The 11,848-nt window shown below is 32.8% G+C and overlaps 1 protein-coding gene across 1 annotated transcript in view; it reads left to right on the top strand.

Moving 5' to 3' along the window:
• Nucleotides 1–2,483: 2,483 nt before the first annotated feature.
• Nucleotides 2,484–11,848, top strand: part of LOC149419803 (trace amine-associated receptor 1) — a 297,606-nt gene continuing 288,241 nt past the window's right edge. Inside the window, exon 1 of the mRNA XM_089637037.1 lies at nt 2,484–2,504. The gene's annotated coding sequence lies outside the window, so the exon portion shown is untranslated. The remainder of the gene's footprint in view (nt 2,505–11,848) is intronic.

Here is an 11,848-nt window from a genome sequence, read left to right as displayed (position 1 = left end):
AATGTGTAAAAAAATTCAATTTACGAAATGAGCTTTCGGAAGTTTCGCGAAGGCTTTGGAAAGCGCTCCAAATATTTCAAACTTACGCCTGTTCAAATCTCGAGGCTCGAAAATGCCATTGTATTTAAAATTTGCTGAATATTTTCACTCTGTGAATAGCTTAACTACACATAAACCTTAAAACCCTATTATGCTAAAATTCCAATGGTAGTTTCGTATATAAAAGCTCGAAGATAGGTACACGCTTACTTTGAAAGGAATTGAAAAAGTCTTCTGCAAATTTCAAATAAATAACATAATTTTATTCGGTATTTGGGTTATAAAAAAGGCTTTTTTAACTGTTTAACTTTTAAGTTTGATAAAAGAAAAATCTCCATTTTAATATCTATATAATGTGTTAATCTATGAAAAGATATATAAAAAAATTACATATTTGCATAAATTTATAGTATCATCACTCTAGGTACAATGTTTCATACTTACTGAAGAGCTTCGTATAAAGGATATATATTTTTTTTTCATTTAAGGTAAACGTATATTTACAAGATAATATTTTTATGCAAAGCACAAAGGATAACAAACTATTATAAGCAATAATTATATTATCAGCCTGAAACACAAATATAAATTGAAAAAATCTTCCGTGAAAAAATAAATGCTGCAGATAGGAATTGAACCGGTTAAAAATAAGCTGATGTACCATAGTGGTTCCATGTATCTGACCGGCAATCAGAAGATGCGGGTTCAATTCTCTCCGGCCGCATTGATTATTTCTCAGAAGATTTTTTTCAATTTATATTTGTGTATCAGGCTAAAAATCTAAGAATATAGAAATTTGGAGAAAAACAAATTATAATGCAATATTGTGTTTGATTTTAAAGCTACTATGAGAAAAGCGAGTATTGCTAATTTATAAAAAATCTTTTCAAAGTGTTCATAATCTGGTTTAAAACGAGATTGCAGGCCATTAACGAATGAATTGATAAATTTCTTGATAAACTTTTAGTACAATACGAATGTATTATTACGATGACTTAAAATGTGTTAAAATTCCTAATATTTTCGCATTTCGTCATTATATATTATCAAGGCAAATTAAGGTGCATGAACACGTGTTCCGATATATTGTGAAATTATTTAAAAAATATCAGGAAACGGCCTGCAATCATATTTTTGACCGGATTATCAATAATTTGAAGAGACTCTCAACAAAATAGAAATACTCAATTTTCTGCGTGTAAATGTATTCCCAGTCCTCGAATTCTCCCAGAAAGTATAACAACGGAATAAGTATTAAACATTGAACCCATGAAGGTACATATAGAACGTAAATACAAAATATGATGTACTTTTATCAGTAGACCTATTTGTCGTTCTCACTTGAAGGGTATTAAACACTGTACACTTGGAGGTACATATTGACCGTATATACTTTACATGATGTACTTTTATCATTGGACTTGTTTGTCGTTCTCACTTGAAAGGTATTCTAAGCCATTAAATAATTAAATATAAAAATTTTAATAATGTGAATTTATTTTAACACACCCTTAAAGAAAACATTTTTTAATTATTTTTTGGTATTTTGCTATTATTTGGACTGTGAAATGTTTCAAAATTGATTTGCCTTTTCTAGTCCTAATAACTTTTGATAAGAACTTTTTAACAAGTTTTTTTAAAAACATCACAACAAATTAAGTTGGAGCACATGTCGGCGCGTTTTTATTTCATGCTCTAAAAATCGTGTGAGGACCAGTGTAGGTTAAAACGACAGTGACCATTCTAAGAAAACTTTGAAATCCCGCAGATGAAAAGAAAAATGTGGTTCAAGTAACTGTGCTAAGCAAACAGCACTTCCGCGTGGTTTTACCAAAAACATATCATCACCAAAATATAGCGAAACCACACAGAATCTCTAATCGTTCGAGGTATCCCGCCAATGCTACGTCTAACTCTAGAGAGACTGTAGATTCGTAGCTCGTAGCAACTCAGTGAACGGCCAAATCTCGTCGTAGACGGTCGCTTCTCGATCCACAGTACGACAGACAAATAAATTCAGCGACTACGATAATATCAAATCTCGCCGCGCGGGAAGCTTTTATTATTTAAAAAGCTTCGGTAAAGTAATGTAAATTAATTTTGCCTGTGCTTTATGAGCACGTTACAATTTTTTGTCTCTTTTATGACTTTTTGTTTTCATTCTTTGTAATAAAAATAAAAAGGAGATTTTTTTATATTTAGAAAGGTCATGATTCCTGGTGTGTGTAATTCGATGACAATTGTCTCCTTTTTATGACTTGTCTGGCGCTAAAGAATTCTTCTTGCCTATTGTGTGTCATTGTTTGTTCTCAAGTTAAGATACGCTCTCGACGGATAAGTGCAAAAAAGGGTGAACTCAAATATAAATGTAGAACTTTTATTCCGTAAATTAAATATTAGGGTTGTGCTTATCTCGCGAGTTCACTCATAATGTTCCACATAATATTTGTTCTCCAATTGTGAAGGTAAACACTAATTTATTTAATTTTATAATACCCTTGTTCTATTCTATTTTATGCTATTTTCTCGGGTTGTCGACAGTCGTATTTACATTAACAGAGTTACACTCAAAAAAATTTCTAAATGAAAATACACTCTTCTCTTTATGCATTCTTTAACACAATTATCTTAAAAAAATACACCTTTATTTTATGTTTTATTCTTACCATAGAATTGTGATAATACTTAGTGCAATACCCCACGCACAGGCTTTGCCTTTGAAGATTTTTTTGTTACACGCCACATTGTAATTTTATAACTGTTCACCATGTTAATATGTTACAAAACTTTCGATTAAAAAAATAACGGTACTAGAATATTTTATAAATTATTTTTAATTCCATTAAATAAATTATATTTGATTAATTTATTTTACCATACAATTTTTTCAATTTTGTGAAAGATAGTTTTAGTATCGCCCTGTTGAAAGTCCACCGTTCAGAATCGAAAGTTATTTGTAATAAAACTTAGAAAATATTTTTGTTTTATTAAGTTTCGACACTACCGTGTCATTAACTAGCAATCTAAAAATTTAAAGCTAGTTAATGACACGGTTGTGTTGAAACCGGTAACAAAGTCAACAAAAATTTAAGTAACAAATGTACATTGGAAAATAAAACACAATAAAACAAAAATTTTTAGAAATTGTTACATAGTTAATGCCCAAGAAATACAAAAAACCTAGAAAATATAATCAAGAAATTATAAATAATAAATATTAAAGTTTTTTTACCTGAATACCTCACAGAAGTTTTTACTGCTCCCAACCATCAGGAGACAATGGCATCTTCAATTGGGGTAGGTTGGAGGCTGAAGGCAGTGGGGAAGGGAAGGAGATAAAGAACAGAAAGACGGGAAAGTACCTGTTATTCAGATCTGGTCACCAAACAGGGCTAAAAAATAGGGTTTTATTTCTGAATGATGGTCTTACACTAGGGTGATACTGAGATTGTCTTCCTCTCAGGAACGTGCCGCAAACTAAATATTATTCTAAATTAATTTTTGGAACAACACAAACTAATCAAATAAAATTTACTTGCGCACGCCGGGATTTAAACCCGCTTCCTCTGGATTGCTAGTCTAGCCTTACCCCTCGACGATGAAAACCGTCTAAATAAAATTAAAAGCAATTTATTACATTTTCCTCACGTTAAATCCTAAGGATCTATTTTCATTCACAAATATACATATTCTGGAAGAGTACCCAAAAACCTTCCCTAACGCCCGAATAAGATGATAAAATGAGCGCCACCAAAGTTACGTGTGAAATTGCCGAGTCTTTTTTTATATTTCAGCGACATCCAGATTACAACATTACGACTTTGCATTTGGACATAAAATAGAGAAATATGCAAAAAATATGGTAATTATCGCGCCAAGTTTTCAGTTCGAGCTCATCTACCCGTAAAAACTTTGGATATTAAAACATAACTTCATTAACAAACAAAAAGTTAACTTTAAGATTGGAGTTTTATAACTACTCGTGCTGTATTGCTTTCTGATGACTGCTTAAGCTAAAGTCCTTGAGAGCACGAATTTTGTTATTTTAAAACTACTTTAACATTATTTAGCACAAGCTTTCAGAAGACGTAATAATCGTGAGTAGATTTTCTCATCAACACCATACTAAAAGCTCAGTTTTTGTTAAAGGCTTTTATTCATGTAACTTTTTTGAAAATAACAATTTAAAAGTGGAGATAAAATATTTAAATATATATTCTTGATTGCGAAGTGGCATATTGGAAGGATAAAAAAAATATTTTTTTAAATCTTAACCCTTGGCGTTTGGATGCAAATTCAAATTATTAAAATATTAGTTTACAAAATATATAATGCAAAGGAAATAGCTTATGGGTATACATATTTCTTGTCTGTTCGTAGATTTAAAATAACTGTCTTTTAAAATAGTATTTTTTTCTTAGAAGATAATTTTATTTTTTGTTAATTTGTAATTTTGAAGCTCATAGAATTGAAACAAACAAAAAAATATAAAAAGCGCATCGCCAATTTGAAACGTTTCTCTAGATTTAACCTATTTTACTTCAAATAGTAGATAATTGAATGCTTACGCTATGTCAAATAATTAATATTAATAATAATTAATCATTTGCCAAGTTTATAAATTTGGCAAATAATGGCAAGCGATCGCTCAAAATGTTTTGAAAACTTGCCATAATTTGCCAAAAATTTGTAGAGTGGTTATGGGCCAATCTACTCGCACAGTAACTTTTGGGCCAGGCGTGCCATCTCATTCGCTCTCGCTATTATCAAAGCTGCACGAGGAAATGAGGATATTACGTGCCGCTGGCTCACTGCTAGCGGGTATCAAAGCACCTGGTAATGTCAGTACAACCCAAAGATATTAGTACAACCCAAGCCGTGGAGGCTGCGTTCATAGATGAATGAATAGGTTTTTTTTTATATTTTATGATAATTATTTCATGCAAACACACTAAGCCGTAAGAATTATTTGCAATGAAATTTATGAAATAATTTGTAAAACAGCTTAAAAATGACAAAATGCATGGGGTCACAGAGTCACCCCTTATGGCACCAAAATTTTTGTTGAGCATGCCGAAGGTTAATGTTTAAAAAAAAAAAAAATGCTTAAAAAAATTACTTATAAAAAGAGAATACATCTGTTGCAAAAATACCTGCAGAAGCAATATCTAATATAAAGCTCTTCAAATTTAACAAACACAAAAGCATATCACAATCCCATAAAACCCTCAATATTGAACAATAAAACTAAATAATACCCCTTTGCTCCTAATAAAACACGCTCTCGCGACAAGTGCTCTAGAAATAGTTGTAAAAAGATAGAGATACGAAAAGTATTTCACACTCCAACATCAGTATTGACTGCGGACCTAATTCAATTCGCATCCGCGTCATATTACTCCAAACAACCCTTACTATAAAGAAATGGAAATGACCGAGAATCCCCAGGGGTCGCCCTCTGTGTCAAGGCTTCTGGAGTTGTGTCGGGAATAAATTAAGCGAATAAGGCTTGCATTGTTGTCGGGCCGGGAGCTTGGAACATCCCGCTATCATTAGAGCTTCCGATTGACCCTAGATTAAAGAAGAATATAAGGCTTGATGGCAAATTACCAGTGGTCTCCAGATCTGAATTCAAGTAAGTAAATAATATTTATTAATCTTTTACAAGTTGAAGTGATCAGTCGGTGTTATAGATACTGAAAGACAGGTCGATGGAAACGATTGAAGACATGGAATAAAAATAAATTAGCATGAAAAAGAATTTTTATTCAATAGTATAAAATCACTTAACAAACTAGCAATTTGAACTCAAAAAAACTTATCGAAAAAGATCTTAAAACCCGCATGAATATTTAAGATAATTTTCTTTTCTGGTTTTATTTGCTAGGGCATTTAATGCAAACGGATATGTTATTCACACGAAATTTCAGCTACTGAAAATCTTATAAAATATTTTATGACAGTGTTTTATTTTTGGGGTATTATGCCATGTTGCGCTATCTCCTTCTTTACTCAACGTTTCGGACAACTAAGAAAGGGGTAGCGCAACACGGCGTAATACCTCAAAAATAAAACACTATAATACTTTTGTATTATTATAATAGATGTGCAAATCTTAAATAATATCTCAGCTTACGACTTTTATTTAAAGACATTTAGCAACATATAAAAGGTAAATATAATATCATCTAATGGCGCAAATGCAAAAAATGACTACCTATATTTATACAACATTATAGGAATTTAACTGCATTTAAACTTCACACAGTAAAAACTTACTGATACAAAATGTTGCAAAGTTTTTTAGAATCTCATCAAATTATTATTCGTAATCCTATTAAAAATGGGACTTAAGGCCCTTAACGAATGAATTGATAGGTTTCACATTGAACATTTAGTTAACAGATAATGTATCCGTATACATAAAAATCTTTATATCTTCGCATTTCGTAATTATATACAAAAAAAACGCAGGTGCATCAACATGTGTTCCGATTTATTCAGAAAAAACTAAAAAAATATTAGGAAACGGCCTGCTATCCCGATTATAACAGGATTTAAATAATTCGGCAATACTCATTTTCCTCCGTGAAGTTACATATTTCTATCAGCCTTACAATGTCTTGTAAAAAAAGGTCAATATTAATTTCATTTAAAAATTATAAAAAAGACTTAATTCATCATTAAGATATAAATATGACATCCAAATTCCTCTATTTTCTACACAACAAATGCACAACCATTATATTTACAAAGGGATTAAATATTTGAATAGTTTTCCGAAGAATTTAAAAAAATAACAGATATGATATTATTCAAGAAAAAAGTAAAATTATATTTAATAAAACTGAACACTCGTAACATCATAAAAAAATGCAGTAACTTCATTTAAAACCATATTTTTGTATTTCATAATGTCACCTTATTCTGAATTATCATACACTGCATAATTCTTGCAACCCAAACTAGCTTTACAGCATTTTTCTTATTTTTCTTTTTCATATTATAGTAATGTATAGATTCTGTACAAACTGAAAAATTCACCCGCCATAACATAGGGTCATCCCTAGCATGGAGGGTGAAATATCACAAAAACCATATGTACCCTCTAAATCATGTATTAATAAAATAAATAAATAATATTACTTTTTACTGCTGTACATCAAACTCAAGAGCTGGTTCTTTTCATTGGTGAAAAAATACTAAAAACATATGTTTCAATCTTTTGTTCTTATGTCATTCACTTAGTATTATTGTAACACTATTATAAATTAAAATGTTTTATATGTTATCGATTTAAAAAAAAAAAATTGTGAAAATACTTAAAAATAATATTAAAATAAAAATTGTTAGGTTCTTATATAGCTGAGTAGGTAATGCAGTAGATCAGGACAACGTTGAATTAAAATATATATACTTATTTATTATTTATAAAAATCAAAAAGTTTTAGAACCTTTTTGTGATTGTATTGAGAATTTGTTATTTCTAGGAATCCCTTAATTCCGTTAGGGGAAGTGGCAAACAACACATTTATTTTTTTTACAGAAAAATAAATATCATTTCAACATTGTCTTTGAAAAATAAAGGAATGCTCATAATGCGTTCAATGGCTGAATAAATAAATCATGCCGAAAATATATCTTCTTATCGAAAACAAGAAAACAAAAACACACTCCCGCGACTATCTCCGCATATTTCAGTATTTTTATTGACTACGTAAAATAAATATATTTAGACGCACATAAAGTAGAATTGTTCGATAATAATGCGCCGCTATTTTAAACGTATTTTTATCAATGTTTTTAAATAAAATAAATAGGCCTCTTTAAAGGTCTTCATTTAACAAAAATTTAAAAAAAATTATATTGAAATAACCTTAACGAGTGAAACCTCAAATTGTAATATTTGATCATTGAAGACAATATTGACTCATTAAAAAAGATGTGAAACAGAAAACTATTCATAAAACTTTAGATAAATAATCAGTCGCGTCTAAAAATTGAACGAAGGACCTCTGCCCCAGCACCGAAATCTTTAGGATTGTTTTCAATGATTAAATTTTAAAGTAATTCAATTTTATTGGAAGAAATTAAAATTATTTTAGTAAATTGAACACACAGAAATTGTTGTTAAAGCACGATGCGTGAAAATAAAAAAAAGGTTAACTTAACATATACGGCCTAGGTTGTCGAGGGATAAAACTAGCGGCTAGCAATTCGAAGGTCGCTTCTTCAAATCCCGGCGTGGCCAAGTAAATTTTATTATACTTTTTTGTGTTATTTCACAATGTATTCACTTAAAACAATATTTAGTATACTTGTGGCACGTTCCGGAGTGGAATATGCTCTCAGTATCGCCCATTCAGAATTGGTGACCCGACCTGAATAGTCAGGTACTGCTCCACTTTCCGTTTCCCCATCTCATTTCCCTCCCTACTACCTTCAGCTACACAACATATCCCATTTAGGGATGCTATATTCTCACTGACTCCAGACGGTTGGAAACAATTGGGACCATTCACATTAAAAAAAACTTATTTTTCTTGGGATACACTCGCTTCAATCACATTCATACCTTCTTCTACTATTAGTTTTTGCGTCATATTTATTTATTTATATATATATATATAAGCATACTTTGAGCCACATTATATACACTTTTTTTTTAATGCCATATTGTTTAATCAACCCTTAAAAACTACCCCCTCACAGCTATATACGTCTATGATGTACCGTTTAATATATATATCGATACATACATCTAGAGCATACTTTGAAGACATATTTTTATTCTGTACAGACGATAGTTTGAAGACAGTCCTCAATGTATGCGTTATATATAATTTCCCGTCGTGGTCTCAAATAATGCTTTTCACAGAGAGGTGTTTCGTGTACATAAAGCATACTTTGGACCTATGGTAAGTAGGAAACTTCCATTGGAATAATGTGTAATTATTAATATTTTTGACGCCAGATGGAACAAATAATAATATCAAATATGTAGATATTTACGCGCTGTGAATTTGGTACATTATGATAAAGTAATGTTTCGTCTTCAAGTCAAATCGAAACTTTTTCGCTGAGTTTTTCGAAAGATAAAAGAGTGAAAAATTTCATCCATCTCGAAAAAAATAATTTTCAATACTTATTGTTAATTTTAGCTTTTTTATAGGTACCAACAAACTTTTACCCATAGATAATAGAAACAAAGCGGATATGGCATGGAAGCGTGCCAACTGTCATCGAGCTTAGATCATACTGCACGGGTTGTACGTTTGGTGACTATGTAGGAGTTTAGATGCAGGGCATTGTTAAGTTATATGATGTTGGCGACACTACACACAAACTAAGAACGATTAATGGCCTATCTTCCCTGTTCCGTTACACATTTTAACTTATGTGTTGGGTAGGTACCTACATGGTTTTACCCATAGATAATAGAAACAAAGCGGATATGGCATGGAAGCTTGCCAACTGTCATCGAGCTTAGACCATACTGCACGGGTTGTACGTTTGGTGACTATGTAGGAGTGTAGATGCAGGGCATTGTAAGGTTATATGATGTTGGCGACACTACACACAAACTATCAACGATTAATGGGCTATCTTCCCTGTTCCGTTACACATTTTAACTTATGTGTTGGGTAGGTACCTACATGGTTTTACCCATAGATAATAGAAACAAAGCGGATATGGCATGGAAGCTTGCCAACTGTCATCGAGCTTAGACCATACTGCACGGGTTGTACGTTTGGTGACTATGTAGGAGTGTAGATGCAGGGCATTGTAAGGTTATATGATGTTGGCGACACTACACAGAAACTATCAACGATTAATGGCCTATCTTCCCTGTTCCGTTACACATTTTAACTTATGTGTTGGGTAGGTACCTACATGGTTTTACCCATAGATAATAGAAACAAAGCGGATATGGCATGGAAGCTTGCCAACTGTCATCGAGCTTAGACCATACTGCACGGGTTGTACGTTTGGTGACTATGTAGGAGTGTAGATGCAGGGCATTGTAAGGTTATATGATGTTGGCGACACTACACACAAACTATCAACGATTAATGGGCTATCTTCCCTGTTCCGTTACACATTTTAACTTATGTGTTGGGTAGGTACCTACATGGTTTTACCCATAGATAATAGAAACAAAGCGGATATGGCATGGAAGCTTGCCAACTGTCATCGAGCTTAGACCATACTGCACGGGTTGTACGTTTGGTGACTATGTAGGAGTGTAGATGCAGGGCATTGTAAGGTTATATGATGTTGGCGACACTACACACAAACTATCAACGATTAATGGGCTATCTTCCCTGTTCCATTACACATTTTAACTTATGTGTTGGGTAGGTACCTACATGGTTTTACCCATAGATAATAGAAACAAAGCGGATATGGCATGGAAGCTTGCCAACTGTCATCGAGCTCAGACCATACTGCACGGGTTGTACGTTTGGTGACTATGTAGGAGTGTAGATGCAGGGCATTGTAAGGTTATATGATGTTGGCGACACTACACACAAACTATCAACGATTAATGGGCTATCTTCCCTGTTCCGTTACACATTTTAACTTATGTGTTAGGTAGGTACCTAAATGGCTTTACCCATAGATAATTGAAACAAAGCAGATATGGCATGGAAGCTTGCGAACTGTCATCGAGCTTAGACCATACTGCACGGGTTGTACGTTTGGTGACTATGTAGGAGTGTAGATGCAGGGTATTGTTAGGTTATATGATGTTGGCGACACTACACACAAACTAACAACGATTAATGGCCTATCTTCGTTGTTCCGTTACACATTTTAACTTTTGTGTTAGGTAGGCACCTAGATGGTTTTACCCATAGATAAAAGTAACAAAGCAGATATGGCATTGTATTTTTTCACAATTTATCTTTAAAAATAATATAAGGTATATTTGCGATACGTTCCAGATTGGAGGGTACTCTCAGTATTGCCCTGGTGTAATACCATCATTCAGAATTGAAATTTTGATTGAAATGGCTTTAGCCGTGTTTGGTGACCAGGTACTTCCCCACCTTTCTCTTCCACATCTCCTTCCTCTCTCCAATACTTTTAGCTTTTCAACAAGCAATTTCGAGCTACCGGCATCTGTTTTTCCTCCCTCCTATAATCCGAGCCTCTTCAAGGCCCGCATTAACAAATCCCTTCCTACAGCCCCTACCTTTTTCCGCCTCACAACGCCGCCCAACCGGGTGGTGACATAGTTCCCCTATCTGTACACTGCACAGGCAGGGACGCTCTTGTGAGGTGTCACATATATGTATATAAAAACATACCCCAATTATTGTGGATGCCCTCACTGCAATCTCACTGGCTCCAGGCGGTTGGGAGCACTCGGAACTCTTGTGATGTATTCACATAAATTACTATTATACCATCGTTCTACCATAGCGACCATCTGTAAATGTATCTTTACTACGAATCAGTGATGTAAGTATCTCTATTATTCGACTCGGTTTACAAGGTGAACACCAATAAATATGCTTTTGATAAAGTTTTTCCTATCCTTTTGCTTGAGTGGAATTAACATATATTTGTTCAATTACTTTGTATCATTGTATAATTTTAAAATATAATTGTAAAATACTAAAAACTGTATTTTATCATAAGAACGCACATGAGTAACTAGAAAAACACACATAATTATGGCTAAGATTTCTGTGACAAAAATTAACTTTTTTTCTTTCTTAAAAGATGCGCCGAGGAACCAGCATCATTGATCCCTTCGGCACCTTGTCGTTTCGTTTTACCACTGGTTCTTGAGTTCAAC

The sequence above is a fragment of the Hesperophylax consimilis genome, chromosome 11, assembly GCF_061612785.1.
Source record: "Hesperophylax consimilis isolate HC1 chromosome 11, BYU_Hcon_1.0, whole genome shotgun sequence".
NCBI classification, from domain to species: domain Eukaryota; kingdom Metazoa; phylum Arthropoda; class Insecta; order Trichoptera; family Limnephilidae; genus Hesperophylax; species Hesperophylax consimilis.
Note: the sequence above shows the minus strand (reverse complement) of the source record. Positions and strands in the feature narration are given on the sequence as shown.